The sequence below is a fragment of the Neopelma chrysocephalum genome, unplaced genomic scaffold (assembly GCF_003984885.1).
Source record: "Neopelma chrysocephalum unplaced genomic scaffold, ASM398488v2 Primary Assembly neopelma1_91, whole genome shotgun sequence".
NCBI lineage: Eukaryota > Metazoa > Chordata > Aves > Passeriformes > Pipridae > Neopelma > Neopelma chrysocephalum.
Window position 1 is genome coordinate 5,809,131 of NW_020897753.1, and position 18,994 is coordinate 5,828,124.

General features: G+C 42.2%; 1 long non-coding RNA gene across 3 annotated transcripts in view; it reads left to right on the plus strand.

Moving 5' to 3' along the window:
• Positions 1 to 18,994, plus strand: part of LOC113972363 — a 75,574-nt gene that overhangs the window by 38,191 nt on the left and 18,389 nt on the right. For 2 of the 3 annotated variants that reach the window (XR_003535871.1, XR_003535869.1), the window contains exon 3: positions 3,552 to 3,665. This is a non-coding gene — a long non-coding RNA (uncharacterized LOC113972363). Of the gene's footprint in view, positions 1 to 1,353; positions 3,666 to 18,994 lie in introns of all 3 variants that reach the window. The other variant, XR_003535870.1, reaches the window with a different exon arrangement.

Here is an 18,994-nt window from a genome sequence, read left to right on the forward strand (position 1 = left end):
CCATTTATACTGAGCAGGTTAATGCACCTTGTCTGGTGCTGTTTCAGTGGCACACACAAAACCCTGCCCAGCAGTGGCAGGAATAATGCACCATTAGGGAATGATGAGCACTTCCTTCATCCTTCTCCTGTGGGCAGCCTTGGGGAAGGAAAGTACAGACTGAAAAGTGAGGGGATTTCTTTCCTCTAATTCTGTTTTTGGTCCGTGGTGGAGCCTGAACTGCAGTTTGGGCTCCCTGGAGCTGCAAATCTTGGGCCAAACCCCTCAATTCCAAAGGATATTCCACAGGAGAGGGGGAGGAGGAGGCAGGAGAGCATTTCAAGAGGCCCAGATTGGTTGTGCTCCTGCAGAACTGAGGGTTTTAGAAACACCAAAAGGTAACAACCCCGAGTACCAGAAGATTTGATTTTGCTGGTGTTGTTATTATTATTTCCTCATTTAAAAATAGCTAAAATGCACTGAGAAACTTGCAGGGATGAATTCTGCTGAGTCCCAGTTGTTTGTGCACCAGGGGATTTCCTGGCTGCTGTAGCCAGGCTTGTCCAGAGGGTCAGGAAGAGCCTGTGACCCCAAAGAGGGAGGAAAGGGAAAACACTGACATCACCAGGAACTCCTGCTTTGGTTTTTGTACCCAGATATCCCAAATTTTAGATATTTTTATGTTTCAGTGCTCCCCCCCTCCACATTCTCAGTAAAACATTGTAACAAGGAATTTCTCCCTTCAATGATGGGAATCAGTGTGATGGTTTTACCATTTGGAGCCTCATAAATGTGTTGTGCAGAGAATTGGAGTTGTTGTCCTCGAGATCCTGTGATTGCTGCACTAAATCCATGCAACTATTCATGTGCTAAGTTTTATGGCTCTGAGGGAACATCTGGAGATTTCCATTTGGAGTTTCCTCAGCTTGCTTTGCTGGGCAGGATGTGGGATTTCCCTCCAAACTCAAAGAATGAAAGCAGAGAGATGAATGTGAGGTTTTTGTAAGACATAATGATCCCATCCTTATATAAGATCTATGACAAAAATCCAGATTTCTCTCTGAGCTGCACGTGGGTTGTTTGTTCTTCATGTTCCTCAGCAATACAGTAATTTGTTATGCTTAAGCTGATGTTTTTCCAATTTCTTTACATTTGACTCATATTGTTTCTGTGCTTACGTGGAGATGAAGCCAAAGAGACAGATAATCTGGAGCAACATATCCTTGCTCTCCGTGCTTCATCCATTTATTTCTGTTCTCTGTGATTTTTCAGGGTCTATTGGAAAATAATTTAAATAAATTGGCACATACAAACCTTGAAGGAAACCTAAATAACTTTAGCAGGTAACAGGAAAAATGTTTTTAAAACTGACAGGTTGCCACTGCAGAGCCTTCAGCTGCTTTCTGGCCCAGTGGAAATGAATTGCACTGAAATCCTTGGGAGCAAATCATTGGATGGAACATGGGAAAACTGGTCTTTGTTAGGATGGGGAGAACAATAGTGTTTATTTACAGGTAACTGCCATGATTGGCTGTTTGGTTCCATATTAGCCCTGCCAAGTGTTGGTGTTTGTGGGTGAACTGTGCTGGAGTGGGAGATGACTCTACTGTGGGTTCTATCCAGTGGGGATGCTCCCTTATCCAACAATCAAGGGAGGAAGTCAAAGGAAATCCCTGGAGTGGGTATGTGCTGGCTGGAATCTCCAGGAAGGAGGAGCACGGAATCCACAGTTCATTTCCATAGGCAATAAGAATTCCCATGTAAAGGTTTGGCAGGGAGAACTGCACACACACCTGGCCATAAATTTAATCCCATCAGATGAAGTTGCTTTTTTGTTTTAATTACGTGCCTTTTTTCTTCTCTTTCTTTCTTTCTTTTTTCTCACATTAAAAAGTCTCCTTTGAGAAGGATTTGTTTAACTCAGCTCAAAGCTCTCCAGATACTTGGTATCCTGGCACTTTTGTGATATTCTAGAACTCCATTAAACTGTTTCATTTTATTCCTGCAAGCCCAAGTGTGCAAAGCAAAATCCTTGGTTGGGGATTTATCCCCCCTTCCCCCAGTATTGTGGGTTAACACAAAAGCCACAACTGAGCTCTGCGTCTGCCAATTATTGAAAGATAAAATAGCAATTAGAGGGGGTGAAGAAGAAGGATGACAAACCTTTGACATGTTGTCGTTCTTCCTGCTGGGAGATGATTATCCAAAGGGAGCTGGAGCTGTGGGAAGCCACCCAGCCATCCTTCAAAACGGGAATTCTGTCACTCACTGCAGGTTCCATTCCTTTCCTCGGCTGGGATGTTTCATTTATTTCAATTAATGGGCGCACTTGAGCTGACAAGATATTCACTTGTTCCTTTATTTTTTGCATTTTACTGTATTTTGGTGTCTGTGACTTGTCTCAGCTCTGATATTTCTCGCCATGATGTGTCTCCTATGACAAGGAAGGTCACACAACTGGAGATGCATCATCCATCCTTCAGGGTTCTCAGCCCTGCCTCTCTGTCCCACTGCTGCTTGTCTGCCCATCTGGAACACCCAATTAACACCTGGGCTAATTAACTGTGCCGGGGGGAGCGTCTTCTCTTACCTGTTATTGGTTTCAGCAGGGAGAAATCACACTGAACACTATGGGAATTGTGCTAGGCCATGATGGAGAACATAAAAAAATGCACTTGCAGATTTTAAATATTCATAAAATTTTTAATAGAAGATTTTTGTATAGTGAATAAAACTGATATTTTACTTCTTCTTCGTAGAGCACTAACAGGGCAGGCACTGTGTACCTTGGGCTCAGTGCAGGGACAGTGATCAGCTCATGGAGAAATAGCTGATTGGTATTTTTTTAAAAGTTTGGTTGTTTGCTGGTTTTGACAGTGGAGTTTGGCCTTTTGAAACTGTCCATTTGCAATGTATTGGTCTGTACAAAACTGCAGATGAAAGGTTGAGTGCAATTATTCCCCATGGATTATCTCAGGGCAAAACACTTGCTCATTGAAGTCATGGATCCACCAACTCTTTGTATGATCACAAACAGGAGCATTTCTGGTTTACAAATCAGCTCCTAAAGCTGAAAATATATGATTTAATTCCTATACTACTCCCACTTTCATGCAGGATCAGGTTTCCCCTTGTTGAAGAATATTTCTTTTCAGTTTAGGTCACTTTTTTATAGAAAAAAAAATTCCTTGTGCTGGGAGCTGCTTTATAAAAGGAAAATTACCTTTCTCCTCATGAACTTTTCCAAGCGTTTTGCAAAGATGAATTGGGGACTGTATTTCATTTTAACTAATCACATGTTATTACAGTTTTGTAGATTAAATACACAGGCTGGCAGTGGGACTTCAGAAGTCGCAGTTTCAGGGTTCCTGAAATCATCCTGAAAAAAAGACATTAAAATTATTTCTTGTTTCCCTCCCTGTCTTGCTTTGAATGCAAAATCTTGGCAGGACAAGAGGCAATAAATCGATTTTAGGGAATTCCAGTTAGGGATTGTTGGGGTTTGGGTGTTTAACAACCTGTCCCCTCAGTGGTGCTTGGACTAAAGGATCTTCCTACCTCATCTTTTCCAGCTGTCCATGAATTATCATCAGGAAGAAGGTACAGAACTGCAAATGTCCAGACTGTGAGTGGCTCACATGTATCATCTGCACCCTCCTGAGCAGCCAAAAATTATGAAAAGCAAGGTAAGCAGTTGAGGAAATGTTCCCAAAATTGCCATGAGCTGTCTGCCCTGATGGACTTCGGTGTTATTTAAATGTCACCAAAAAACAATGTTTGGATATGATAAATGAGATGCCCATTTCAGTGAGCTCACACACCTAAAAGCAAATACTGCTGCCCATGCAGTTCTTAAATGGCATTTCAAAGAACTGTATCAGTCTTCCTCAGAATTTACAATTATGCAGAGAAAATAGATCCTTCAAAAAGGGGGTGATTGGGACATAGGATGGGTTGTTTGTTTGTTTGTTTCATGCCTGTTGTGTTTTTATTCCATCCTCCTTTGTCCTCATTTAATGTTGGAGATCAGTTTGACCCTGGCTGCAGCTCACTGAGGAATCCCCTCTAGTTCCTTTTCTTGGATGTGTTGCACACATTCCTTCTCCCCACCTTCTCCTAACCCTGTTGAAACCTCTTGCTTGGAGAACCAGGGGTTATACAAACTTCCCTCTGCCTGAGAAAATCAGTGGTAAGCAAGAAGCCAAGTGCTTCAAAAGGCAAAATGTAGGTGCAGCCCATTGCAATGGTATGTGGTGGGGAGGTGGTTAGCAGGGCTTAGATTTTGAAGGCTGCAGCACCAGGATTAAAGCCTGGAGTGGTGCCTTGCTCTGCTGGCAATTCCAGGGCAAATGGATGTGAAGAAACTGCTCCTTAGACTCTTCCTCAGCAGGTTTTTCTGGAGGAAAATGAAGATATCCTGGCCCAGGGCTCCCTTCCCGTGGCATTTTACTTGGAGGCAGAAGGAACATGCTGGAGGTATTTGGACACTCTGCTTTTATCAGTAGCTGTCTCTCCTATTTTGCTCATTACCAGAGTGATGAGCCCTGTTAAATCCTCAAAGAAAATGTTCCTTGCACCAAACAGCAGAACAGATTGTTTGAGCTTTATCCCCAGCAGTTTAAATAAGGCATTACCTCTCCCTTGTCCGTGTGCAGGGGATGAGCAGAGCTGCAATTCAGCAGGTGGGAGATGCAGGATCAGCTTTGGAGCTGACTCAGTAACAGCTCAGTGCGTGCTGGTGCTGGGTCTCCCTTCAAAACCAGCAGTGATTTATTTATTTTTCAAAGAAAAATGATGCCCTGTTTTGTTGAAGTCACGTATGGAAGCAAAAGGAAAGATAAAACAGCAAGAGGAGGCACCACTTCTTTGTGCTGATGAGGCAGTTGATGGATGGCTCTCGGAGGACCTGACTGAACTCGGTGTTCTGCCCACCAAATGAAGATAAATCATTGGTGAAGGGTTTGTGGAGTACATGCCCCAAATCAATTATGCTCAACATGGAGATCTATTAATCTATTTCTTCCTCTTCACTCTCCCCAGCCTCCTTTAAATGGCTTTTTATCATTCCAAACACAGGTTAGTTAAGTGGTGGTACGGTTAGCACTGAAATCACAGTTGTGAGGAGTCCTTTCACCCCTTCCCTGTGCTCTGCCCAATTACCTGGACTCAGTTTTATAACATTTCTCCCAAAGAGTCTCCAGTGAAATGGTCCCATGGACACTGACCTTTCTGCAGGGCTTTGGTGGGTGTTGTCACCTTTCCTTGGAAACACAAAGATTCCTGCATGGAGAAAAAACAGCAAATCATGCCTATATAAGGCTGTAGAGTTGAAAACACTGCAATGAAAAAGTCATAGCCAGGAAATTGTCTCTATTGAATGATTTTTTTAGGGAAATCCAGTGGAGTTCAAAGCCAGACTGTATTAGATGCTCTCAGTTCCCAGGGAAAAATAGTCCATTCGTGGTCAATGCCTAACCAAGGAAGATGAGGGGGGCAGAGCGAGTGCTGAAAGGAGGGTAAATAACAGCTGGGATTTAAAAATTTTAAATTTGGACAGTTTTTAAATTCTGAGGTCACCTTATGTTTCTAAACCAGAAACATTTCCATGGTGAGCAGCTGCCTCCAGTCTACCTCCTCCCACCTAATGTTTCCCCATGTTAACAGTGTTAAGGTTGTTAATCCATCAGGTAGGCAAAGCATTCCAAATGAATTCCAAATCCCAGCCCGGATCATTTCCATCCTGGCAGTGAATGACTGGCATTAGAATGACCCACTAGTTCTGATGACATAAAAAGCAGCCTGTTTTAGGCTGACTTTTGTGCCTGTACTCATAAGTTCAAGGAGCTGTGTAAAGCCTCTAAATCCCATGAGAACATATTCCCTGGGAGAATCCCCTGAAGGATGGGAGGCACTCAGGCACCTTTGCAGCCTCTAAGGGTGAAGAAAAATCACCTTAATTTTAAAAGGTGATGCTTTGCAGCTCCACAGGTTGGAGCTTTCACCCAGACATGCTCAGACCCCTGTCTGAGACCTCTGGGGTTGTCCTAGAAAGTGTTTGAAATGCTATTTTTGTCTTTCAGTAGCTCAAGAGTTCCTGTCAATAAAGCCTGAGATACAAAAGCAATACTTTGAGTCTTTCGGAGCAGGGTTTCAGTTTCATGGCTCTGAATTTCATTGACTTTCTAAACAGAATTGAGCTTTTGTTGGTAATTCATTCAAAGCCAGTAGCCACTGCGTAAATCCTTAGTTCTGTGATAAAGCCCATGCATACAGAATTAAACTGGATGGAATCTGTAAGGCTGGGGTGGAATTTCCAGCTTTTATACTCAGCCTTTCTTCTGATGGAATTAATGAATGTTTGGGATTGTTGCAGCTGCAGTCAAACTCTGTAACATATTGATTAGTGGTGTATTGACAAAAATTGGTCTCTTTGTTAACAAGAAGCAACACAGTGATTAATAGGTTACGTAAGTTGTACACAGTGTGCAGACAGATGTTTGAAGAAGTGAAGCATCCCAAACAATCAGTAATGATGGAGGCAGGAGAGAAATTTTCCATCTCAGTCTTGATCATCATCAGCAGAAAATGATCCCAGTGTTTTAGGGAAGGACTAATTTATTTTCATTCTGTTCTCGTTTATTGTTATTTTTTATTATTTATTTATTTATTTATTTATTTATTTATTTATTTATTTATTTATTTATTTATTTATTTATTTATTATTATTATATGAATTTACTGAGTGGATTTTCCAGCCACCAAGAAAAGAGGTTTTCTCAGATTGTACCATCAGGAATTTCTGATCCCAGGTAGATCCGGTTTGGCAGAGCAAGCCTTGAAACTGGCCTCAGCTCTCTGATACGATCCAAGTCAAATCCATGTTTGACATCACTTCAGCATGACACGAGAAGGAAATCTGGTTTAAATACAGGAAAATTACTTCAGAATACATTGCTTGAGCTTTATTTAGCGTAAGGATTTTTTTTCCACATGAATTCCCATGGGAAAGGGCTGTCAGTGAGGATGTTCCTGTTTTCCTGCCTTTTTCAATCTGCCAGATAAAACCACAAAGGTTATTGTTGTTAAGATTTCCAGTTTGTTTTCCCAATTTTCAGATGTCATTCAGAGAAAGAAACTCTACAAAGGTAAGAATTGAGCCAAGTGTCAAACTTGCCCAGCTCCACTCCTCTTTCTTTACTTTCCTCAGTGTAGGAAGAAAGAGGCAGAATGAGCAGAAAGGAGTCAGAGCTTATGAGGGAGAAGAAGGAATAAAGGAACACCTCTTTTTTAGCTGAAACCTGGCTTAGAGAAGCATTGACTTTCTTAGCACTGCTTAGGGCTGAAAAGATCTATTCATAGTAAACTCTGGCCCAGGAAACCGATTTTTTTACTCATTTGGCTTTTAAGGCCTGTTTTTCATTTTCCTTTTGTTCTGTGGCAAAAAATGTATTCCAACCTTTGCGTGGAAGTTTTTTCTGTTCCCAATACCATTCCCCTTTATGGGTAAGGCACTTAATGGACTTTACTCCCCAAGACAGAATTAAAAAATACTACAATAATGACACTTGGCACCACGTTTCCAGAGCCCTGTGCCATCTTTGCTTTCACTAAACAATATGTTCATGTGGGTATTCTCCGAAATCACTGCAAATTCAGCTACCACAAACGTGAGGGCAGAGAAAACCAATCTGAGGTGGCTCAGTGAAAACACCTATATTTCTTCTGAGCTGTCCTAAAGGACTGAAAAAAATCCCCCTGATTTAGGGAGTGTGGATGGAGATCTAAGGATTGTGCAGTGTTCAGAAACTGGGAAGTAGATATGGGGATATCTAGATATAAAGATGGGAAATATTATCCGTACATCCTCTGGATTAAACACAATTTATGGAGTTGATACAAAGACTCTATAAAACCACAGTTCAAAGGCAGGTGAACAAAACCTGATGGTTTTCTTAGGGCCGTTTCCAAAGCAATGATCCCCCTCAGCTGTGGTGTGAGGGCACTGCTGAGGGTGCATCACCTGCAGCTGGGTGATCACCTCCCCATCCCCTTCCCCGGCTCCATTCCCCTTCCAGCACCCGAGCAGGGCTGTTCTCCCGCACTGTTTCCAGGATATTTGTGGTTTTGGATCCCTCATGGCTTCAGGATGTTCCTCTGTCAAGGTAAGAGCCTGTGGCCGAGCCTGCCCTCATGAGGGGCCTGGTTTGGGGAGAGGACAGGAAAAGGGGGCTGGGACTTTAACTTGGACATGAGACGTTTTGAGGCATTTGTGTTGGCTTTAATATGTCTCTTATGAGGTTTAATTTAACGTTCTCTGTATTTGGATATGAGGTTTAATTGAATGTTCTGTGTATTTGGATATGAGGTTTAATTGAATGTTCCTTGTGTTTTGATGTGCTGGTTTTTGTGGGGTTCGTCGTTGTTGTTGTTGGTTCTTGTGGGTTTTTTGCTATCGAGCTTTTAATGGTTTGATCTGTAAAAATATTTAAATTAGGAACAACTTGTGTGGAAAACTTGCTTTTTCCTGGAGCACCCCTGAGAAGCGTGGTCCTTTAATACATAAGGGGGGACTTTGTTTGTGGGGTTTTGGAGGTTTTTCCCCAAACATCAATAATGGCGGTCTGAGGGGAAGAGCTGCGTTTGCACTGTGAAGTAGCTCTGGATTGGGCAGAAAGGCCTCTCTTGCCTAAATGAAACAGGAAAAAACATCCTAGGAAACAACAAACTTATGGAGATGATACAAAGACTATAAAACCACAGTTCAAACGCAGGTGAACAAAACCTGATGGTTTTCTGGGGACCGTTTCCAATGCAATGATCCCCCTCTGGATTGGGTGGAAAGGCCTTTCTTTCCTAATTTTCCAAGTATTGGAAGAACTGTGGCTCGAAACTTAGCTGTTCTTGGGTGTCTTTTAAAGGTTTCTTCCTGCGTGGTAACAATAAACAGAATTTCAAGTGGTTTATCTTGCTGTAGAAAATAAAACTGAACCCTTTGCATCCACCTATTGCGTTTGTTTTGCAAAACTACTTGGCAGCAGCAGTTAAAGAGCAAAGCTGGGTGTGATGGTGCTGGATGGGCCCTTAGAGGAAGGTTGGAATTGTGTTAATGCCGTTGTTGCCAAATGAAATATTCCTAAGACATTTATCATGTGTTGTTCGTAAATAGTGAGTAAATATATGCGAGAGCTTGTTAGTATTTTCTTCCCCGTCTTGCTTCTGAAATGGTTCATTACTGGCTTCTCTTTGCATTCATTTTTAATATGAAAATCATTTCACTATGAAAATCAATAATAGTATTTTGTAAGGTTGTTGGAGTGAACGGAACATGTGTTTAATGGGTTGTGGGCATCCATGTCAGAACAGCTAAAAAAGCTCGGCTAGAGAAACCAGTGCTGATGTGGTTCTGATTAAAAGCCATCAAAAATAGTATGCTGCAAAAGGAAATTAGTAGGTGCATGGTAACATTTATGAGTTCTAAACTTTAGTATTTAAGCTGTAAAATGGGGTTTTCTAATAATAAATTGGGGGTTCTTTATTAAAAAAAAATCTCTTACCATAGTATTTTTCTTCATGAGCATTTGAACCTCCTGCTATGCTACAGAAACCACAAATCTGAGCTACTTCTGTTTTAAAAAATAAACTAGAAAAGATCCCCAAAGGTCAGGCTTAAAATATACTCCTGGTAGTTTTTGCTTGTTCAAGATCTGTGGTTCAGTTTTTTCCTACTGAGAATTATTGTAGAGCTTCTTTTTTGTCATTTTTCTTCCCATAAATATCTGTGGGTTTTTTTTTTTCTTTATTCCCTGGAGGAAAAGCTGATACATAATTCTGAATATACACCTCATGGTGTTATTCCATTAAAAAAAAATCTCAAAATCCCCAAGCTATCCCAGCTAATGATGTTTGATGCCTGCTGATTGAAATTACAACTAACAGAATAATAGATGTTACTTGTACTTATTTAGGTTGTCATCTAATCAAGTGTAAGAAATGCATTTAATTTTGACCACAGAAACTCAGTTTTTTGATCAACTGTGTGTGTTAGTCTCATATTTTGGGGAAAAAATATTTGGAACAACAATCTTTTAAGATTAATTGCCCCGTATCTAGCTATTGATTAGTAACCTTTTTTTCCTACCTTATGAAAATACTTTGATTTTTATTTTTGATGACCTTTTCTAGCAGTGAAACGGGGAACTCACAAGGACCTTAAAGAAGTATAAAAGAACATTTTAGTGGATGGTGGAAATAGCTGGAAGTGGGGGGGTTGCTGGAAAAAAATTCCAAAAGCTGAATTTATTCTGTTTGGCAGGAGGCAAGAACAGTCCAAATGGACAGTGCAAAACACTGAAGGTCGCAGCATTTTGCTATCTCGGCATCCTTTGGTGCTTTAATGAGCATTTTTTGATTATTCATCCAATTATATAACACCTTACACTGATTTTACTTGCAAATATAGTCAAATGTGCCAGAGGACTCTGCAGTTCTTCATTTCCACAATATTTCATGAGTTTTAGTGAAGTCATTATAATAGTGGCCTTTACGTGCCCAATAAATCCCAGGCATCAATTACATCCTTAGAAATAAAAGGGCCATTATTTGTGACTGTGGAGATGACAATAGAGACATATTTTTCCCCAAAAAAAGAACTTCTTGTGCAGGTCTGAGCAGTGACTTTCTGGGACTGAGGTGAAAGTCCTTGAGTTTATACTGGATCAAAACCTGGTGCTGAACTTTACTTACACAAGAGATTGAAGGCTCTGCTTCCATATTCCTGACTTTGCTGGGAGTCAAGCCCAGCATTTCCCAAAAGGAATCTTGGTTCTCAGCTCCCCCTCATTCCCACTACTGCCCCCCCCCCAGGTTTGAGGACTTCACTTGCTTCCCCCAATGGAAAATGCTGCTCATGAACACCCACCTCAGCAATTCCAGAGCCACTGGCAGTTGATCCCAGGAATATTCCCCTGTTCCAGGAGGTAAAATGTGGTGCTTCCAGCTGGTGTTGATGGTGCTCTGTTTTAACTGTGTCTGGCAGCTGAAATTTAGCCATCTCTAGGCTCTTTCTCACAGATTAATTCTGGCCTTTTATCCTCATTGGTACTTTATATCTTGTTTAAATCCAAACTCATCACCTTCACTAACTTTCTTTTCCAGGTTGGAAAAATCTTAACCATCCTGGTGCTGTCGTTGTGTTAGTTGTGCCCAGAGGGTACTAAAACCCTTTACCTGCAGCCCAAAACAAGGCAGTGATTAAAAGCCAGATATGCTCCTTGAAATCATCCTTTGTACTCCCTGAAATTGCCATTTCCATGTTATGTGTGGGATGCAGGAGCCCCTTCAGCATCAATCACACCAGGGATTGGAGACAGGGACTTGCAGCAAGTGATCTCCATAATCTTTCTTTCTGAACCCATTACAGGAAGGCCAATATTTCTGCTTTCCCTCAGAAATTATTATCAGATGGAAGGAATAAATCACCAGGGAAATTTTTGCATCCAAGATGCTGGAGGCAGCTGGTCTGGGAATTCCAGGGAATATCTGCTTCTGTGGCCTGACTGCAAAAGCTGCTTGATCCAAATGCAACGGCAGTTTGGAAAGACAAGTCTGGAGTCATCAGCTTGGATTTTCAGCTGTTTGACTGATTTATTTTCTAGTAGTAATTACCCTTTCCCAGTGGACTGATCTAGCCTTTATTTTTCCATGTGTGACAATTGTTTCCTCATGCAATAATTTCAGGATCCTCCAGATATTAGTCCTAGATTGAGTTTGCTCCAACAGGACCTCAGTATCCCTTACCCCGGGAGCAAGAATTGTGCATTCAGTGCAAATTTCCTTTATATTTGGGAAAATCGTGCCACTTTGAGTTATCTTTGGGATTTAATAGACAGCCCCAAAACAAAGCAGGTTCCATGGTTAATAAGAACAGCCCTGGACTCTCTAAAGACCTACAAAGCACTCCTGAAGCTGCCAGTCCTGTTTCAGGACTGCACCCTGCCAATGTTTTCCCAGTTACATGTGGGACAAATACAGAATTCCAGGTGCAGTATAAAAACCCTGTCAGATTCCTGAAATACCCAAACCAGAGCAGTTAAATATTTCCCAATGAGGACTGAGAATGTTTTGCTTGATTAAACTGTATCCAGTGTTCCGTGGTGTAAATCATATTCCCAGTTTCTCTGTGTTCACATTGGGGTGTTTGGATCCCACTGATGTTTATTTTTGTCCCATTTCCCATCAAATAAGAGGAGCCACAATCTGAAATCTTGAAATATCCTCTGTGCAATCTTTAGCCAGGAACACACTTGGCAGTATAGGGAATTTCTTGGTTCAGAGCATAAAAACAATTATTTGGCTGAGGGGTATTAATCTGAGGAGCGTGTTCGAAGAACAAGGGTGTGTAAACTAGTGGGTTTAGAGAGAAAGCAGTTTGTACATGGCATCAAGTGATTCACTTCCAAACACTCCTTGAGTGTTTTTGTGGATTCTGGTGAGTGTTTTATGTCGTGTTGGGGGCTCTGTGCTCTCAGAAGAGTTGCACTGTGTGGTTTACGTAAATCAAATTATACCCGCTTTGATGGTGGAAACTACCAGCAATGAGTGACCCCTTTCCTCCAGCTGGTATTAAAAATGTGCTTTGATATGATGGGAATTGCTCAAACATTGGGATTTTTCTACAGGCTTGAAAGTCGCTGAGATGTTCTGCTGCTGTGTGGGAGAAAATATATTATTTAACATCAGAAACTGTGCCTGGCATCATTAGGAGGGGTGGTTGGCTCCAGTGCATTCCAATTCTTTATGGTGACACTTTGTGCTGCTAATGAGGGGCTGTTGGGAGTGAGGGCCATTCTGCAGGGTAATGAATGCCCTGACACCTCAGGGCCGTAGGGTTTGCCTTTCCCTCTCTCATGGAAGGAGATCCCTCTGCTCTGGCAGAACCTGCAATTAGAGCTTTGCTGGAAGGGGTTGTCCTCTGCTGTGCACTGCCCTCGTGGGTGTGAGTGGGAAGAAAGCCACCTTGGCCTGGAAAATACAGATACTTTCAATCTAAAGTTGCTCAGAAGAGGGTTTTTCAAGTGCTTAAAGTATTTTCCCCTGCATTTACTTTAATTATTATTCGTTATATATATTTATCATGCATTAAAATCCAAGCTGTGCCATATTTTCTCCTGGTTTGTACTCTCATGGCACATCCAGGTTGTGCCAGGTCATAACCAAAGTGATTCCTTCCTGTCTCCCCTATTTCCCTGAGGGCTGCACAATACATTGTACACAATGTGGTCCTTAAAGAGGAGCATTCCAGGGGCCCTGACCAAACATTCCAGGTCCAGCTTGTTGGAACAGTCATGGAAACAAAAGTTTTCCCCCATTCCAGATCCAGGACCCAATCTAGTCTAGGTTTTCCCCCATTCCATTTTCCAGCCCCCAGGTAACTTGGAAGATTCTCAGGTAGCACCTTTTTAAGGACATTATAGCAAGGATTAGTATTTTATAGTCCTTCCAACTCCATCCAGTGTCATCTTTTCTTGGGTAATGAGGAGGACGTGCTTTCAAGGACTACACTTCCAAATATCCCATTTTTTTAAGGTAATTACCAACAGAGAAACCATCCTTCATCTTTAATTATTTAAGAGAGCAACATCCAGCAGCAGGAGCCCAAGCACAGACATGGCACTTCCCAGGATTGATATCTGCAGGGTTTGTTCCCAGTAAACAAGGCTGGAACACCATCAATTCCACGTGTCCACAGGGTGTCCAGGACAGCTTTTAATGGGATATGAGCCCTCCTGCCCAGGCAATGAAGCTGTTTCTCTCCTCAGGAAAAAGAAATCTGCTCTTGGGATAAGGTCTAATTCAATTTTTCTGGTGCAAAAGGAGTTTATTCTTGGTAGATCCCTCCCCTTCTCCTGGACTTCCAGCTAAATGTCTTGTTTCCTGCTTTGCAAACTCTGCCATCCCGAGTCTCTGATTCCAGTGGGGTCAGGAATTTGCAGCTGTGATTTACAAGGCTGTAGAGCTGCAGTGGGTTTGGGAGATGCTCACTCAGGGATTCTCTGGGGACTGGAGATCTCAGGGAAAGGAGGGGTTTTCCAACAAATCACGACAGAGTTTGGAAACAAATATTTGTGATACTCTACATACAAACCATCAGAAAGTCCTAATCTGAAGGGGGTCTAAATTTTGTGGTACAAAGCAGGGTTAATAGTGTCAAGCTGATATTTGCATTAGCTACCTAATTATTTAATTCATCTGAATGTTAAATGTCTGGGTTTTATGTTAATTGGGCACATTTCTGGCAAGGGAAAAATAACATCTGACAGTGACATTTAGTGACACTTGAGTCTGGCTCATGTTGGAGCAATAATTTCTGTTCTGGTATTAGGACAGGCTAAAATGCAGGTGTTCAGGTGCTTTGGGAGTGATTCCCCACATCCCCCAGCTGCAGGGAAGAGGTGGACAGAACTCCCCCTGTGCCACCACTGTCCTTCCATTCTCTTCTGATGATGCAAATATAAGGATACACTTTCTCCTCCTCTTCCCTCTGCCCTCCATTGTGCTCTTGGCAGACAGAACAGAAGGAATAAATTGTAATTTTCCAAACTCCATAATTTAATGATTGTGTTTGGTCTGTGCTACCAGGCTTGCATTTTACATCCCATTAAATTAAAGCAATTCCTGAAATGTTAAACTTGGTGGAGATCTGGGGGAAGAGAGCTCCCTCATTTTAATAATTAAATGGCAACAAACCAAACAAACCCGTTGTTTTTTCTGCCACTTGGATAAGAAGGAAACGGCACCAGGTGGTTGTGACGTGGGTTGGGTTGTTTGCAGGACACGAGCTGAGGGCCTGAGACATCAGTGATGGATGAAAGGGCTCAGGGAGACACTTCCAGACATGACTGAGCTTAAACACCTCGGACAAAATCGTTACTCCACAGAGGTCAATAAAACTGAGCTCTGGTTCCTTTGGGATGGAGATTTATCTGCCCCCTGAGCCACTGGGAGGGAGAGGAATTCTTGTCGTTTGTGGTATCCTGGAAGCTTGGGAATATTCCCTCAGCAAACAGTAGGTTTGAGCCTGTGGAGCTGTGAGTGATCTTTGCTTCATTGATTTCTGTGGGTCTGCAGTTTCCTGAAGGACAAGATAAACTTCAGAATTTTCCCCTGCCCCTTTGATACTTGTTTTCCCCAAAAGCTGCTCAGAGCAGCCCGTGGGCCCCAAGGCTGAGTTCTGTTTGTGTCCCACGAGCTGCTGACAGCACAACCCCAGCCCCAGGGATGTCCCAGAACCACCCAAGGTCCTGGAAGATCTGCAGTCCACTTCTTCCTGGATCAGCAGTGCCACTGCCTCAGCCAAAAGTGTCTCAGTCACAATGGCTTCTGAACACTGAAGGTTTCTCCCTTGGCAAAGTTGGTTGTGGTGGCAGCGAGACTCTTTGCATTAGAGAGACATTAAACTGAGAGACTCGGTTGTGAGACTGATTAATGTCGAAATCCAAAGGCATGAGGGGTGCCTTAAGCATTCAGAGTGATGTAAATACCAACAATTCTTTCATTTCAACAATTCTTAAAGAAATTTAAATCTCTCCTCCAAAAGAAAGTGCACCAGAAGGAGGGTATATGAAGTCTTACCTCTCTCCCAGGTAGAAATACTTACCTACAGCTTGACTTAGGTGTGTTGGAGGATTAAAAATCCAGAGCTATTTATTGTATTGCTTCTTGACTCCTCAGTTGTCTTTCTGGTCCTGGGCAATTGGATCAAAGTCTCTTAAAGCAGAGAACAGCACTGGCTGCTTTTATACAGTGACTTGCAGGATGCACTTGAGAAAGTGGGAGACTTGGAGTTCCTCTGTCTTTTTGTATGTCCAGAAGTGGCATTTAGAGGCCCCATAAATTACCTCTTGCTGTGAAGAGGAGCAATGGGATTGCTGCACTAAGAATGCAGGAATATAACTTCATATCCCAATGGCAAAGGTACTTTCCAGGAGGGAAGCAATCCTGGGTTCTGGACAGCTGGAATTGGCCTGGGTGTCCTCGTGTGCAGGAGTGGAGGGAGGTTGGTGTTCACAGGTCTAGAAAACCAACCCAGAAGTGACCTGTGCATTCCATCCCAAACATCCAGAGTTTGGGACAGGGATTTAGACACCGAAAAGCTTCAGTTTTGAGGCAGCATTTCCGGCTGAGTTATTGACTGTATCTGTACCTCCCTGCACAGAGCTCCAGGTAGAATAATTTGTTTGTATTGACAAGAGCTGAGGTGGAAGTAAATTAATGTAGTCAAGCTCATCGATTTTTCCCCACTTATGAAGAAGGGAGGTAAGATCATCTCGATGCTGCCATCACAAGGCTTCTCTCAAAGGGTCATATTCTACTTTTTCTGAAGGTAATTGAACAAAAATAACGGTGGGTTTGCTGAATTTTCCCAAAGAGGAGCCACTTCTGACATGGCACTTAAATTAAGGGTGACTTTCACCAAAAGCTGAAACATGTTTGAAAATCAGAGTGAGGTGGAATCTCTGACTTCCAGTCTCAACAGAATGAGCAGTAAACCTGGGAGTTAAACACCAGGAGCAGGAATTTTACAGTTTCAAAGGGTATTTGTGTTCTGTCTCTAGTCTGGAAATATGGAATGATCAAAACTACAGGGTGGAATTTATCTCAACATGTCATAGAGAAAGTCTGATCATAAATTCTGACTTGTGAGCCTGCAGTACCTTTCCAGTACCTTGGGAAGGTGAGATAAAAATGGATCCATTATTTACCCATGGATATCTCAATTACTGCTGTCCTTGATTGGTCTTGTTCTTTTCATTATTGGCCTTCTGAGGGGGATTAAAATTAGCCACATATTGAATGATCCTTACCATTTACTCCAGGTGACTTTCTGATGGACATTCACTGATCATAAGCAGTTTAATTTCATTTATTGATTAAATGAAACTAATGAATTTCATTTATTTAAACTTGATTGGGGGAAACAAATATGTGAAAGTTATTTATCTCATTTGTGTGAAACTTCCTTAAGAAAAACCAAAGAACCATAATGTAGATTGTATGAAGTACATAGGAAGTGGTCTTGTTAATTATTTCATTTCCTATTTGAGAAATTATCAAAAATATGTGAAATTATTCCAAAGGCCAGTCTGGTGTGTTCTGCATCGGCCCCATTCATAGGAAAGTGTTTAGTACTTAGCATTTCTATGGTGCTGTGTGGGTTCATATTTGTATGACTCCCCCTGGCAGAGATTTTTGACACACTCCTTAGTCTTCATCTGTCCATGAAATGGGTAATTTAGGCAGCATGGCCGATTAATTACTCAAAAAAAAAAAAGCCCTTTTGTGCTCAGGGTGATGTAACTGCAATTACCTCTCATTTCAGTGTGGAAAAGGTGTGATAACCACTCATTTGTGCAGCTGAAGGGTTTAACTGGGAGTTATTACAGCGCACAGTGTAACTGTAATTAAAGCACGCGGGTTTCTGGTATGAAAAGTCCTCATACATCAAGTGGCAATAACAGATGAATCAGTCATATTGAATCTCCAGTTTCATTGTTCACGTCGTGTCAAACCCCAAATTTCCAGGGTTGTCAGCGCTCACCTGGTTAAACACAGCTCCTGCAGAGCACAGGGACATGGGGCAATAATAATTTAAATGATATTTACACTTCTGAAGTGATTCAGATGCCTCTGATTAACTGGTAATGGATGAGTTTAGGAGTAAAAACATCAGCTTCTTTTTAGAAAGCATCTCCCGAAGAACACGTGCGCTGGAAGTCTGGTTGCTTTGCGTGACATCGTGGGTGGGTTCAAAACGTTGTACAAGTTTAAATTTGCAGCTTGCAAAGCCAGTTTTCTGTGGGTGTGAAGGAAAACAAATCCTGCCCTGCTTTGGTGCTGAGGCTGGCAAGGAAATCAGGACATTTGCCCTTGGCACTGGGTTATTGCCTGGTTGTGTGGGAATTAAGGCAGTTGCAGGGCTTGGTCTAACTGTGCAAAGCACTTCCAGCTTTCCCTAATTGTAACTATGGAGGAATAAAGCCCTTATTTTCCGTAGGGATGTAGAAACACCCTCCAGCCACTCTTTCCTCGGGGTTTTGGAGGCATTTTATAAGCAAGTGATATTTGCCTGGCTGCCAGCAGTTATCATCAATTGATAAATAATCCATTTATGCCAAGTTGAGTTTGTGTGTTGAATTGTGAGTACAAGGGCTCCAAATAACCAGGCAAATTAGAGCAAAGACTGATAAGAGAACAGACAGTCTGATCCAAACCTGCTCCGTGGGCAGAGATCAGGTCGATGATATTGTGCCGCGGGACACAAAGAAAGGAGTTTGGGTCATAAAACAGCTGAAAAATTGGCACATTTATCTTTCCTCACCACTTTTCTCCTGTCTCTAGAGAATAGCAACAGCCCTGAGATCCCATAATGTGCAGAGTCATGTGTGGAAACATAAATACAGAAGAGGAGAGACCTCAGTGGGGTTGTCCCAAGCTGGCACCCGAACTGTGTCCACCAGGAGCTGGTGTTGGAGGGAGAGGGAATTCCTGTGGCAGCAGGAATGAGCTCTTTGCCATTTTATTTAGAGACCAGCACCAACTGCTCTGGTTTTAAAGGTGTCTTTGAGGATATAAAAGTTCTACTCTTGGTCTGCTCCAGAGGCTTTTGTGGAGCTGGTTGGTGTTGGATATATGGGCAGCTCCACCAGAGCCCTTCCATATCTGACACCGATACCTCTTCAAGAGCTTTTTGTGGCCCACTAAACTAATTCAGGAGCTGCTGCCACAAAGATGGAATGTGGAGAGTACAGCTCCCTGCTGGACAGAACAGACATTCCTTGGCCTTGAAATCCTCATTAATATCGAGATTTGTTTGGCTAAAACAGTGTCTTTTGCTCTGCAAACATCAGAAGCACTGACCTTTTATACAAAATAGGCACTTTAGTAATTTCCCCCCCTATTTTTCATGGCAAGTTGTCATTTGTTGTTCAAAGCCCTTTAAGGTTATCCTATTATTTGA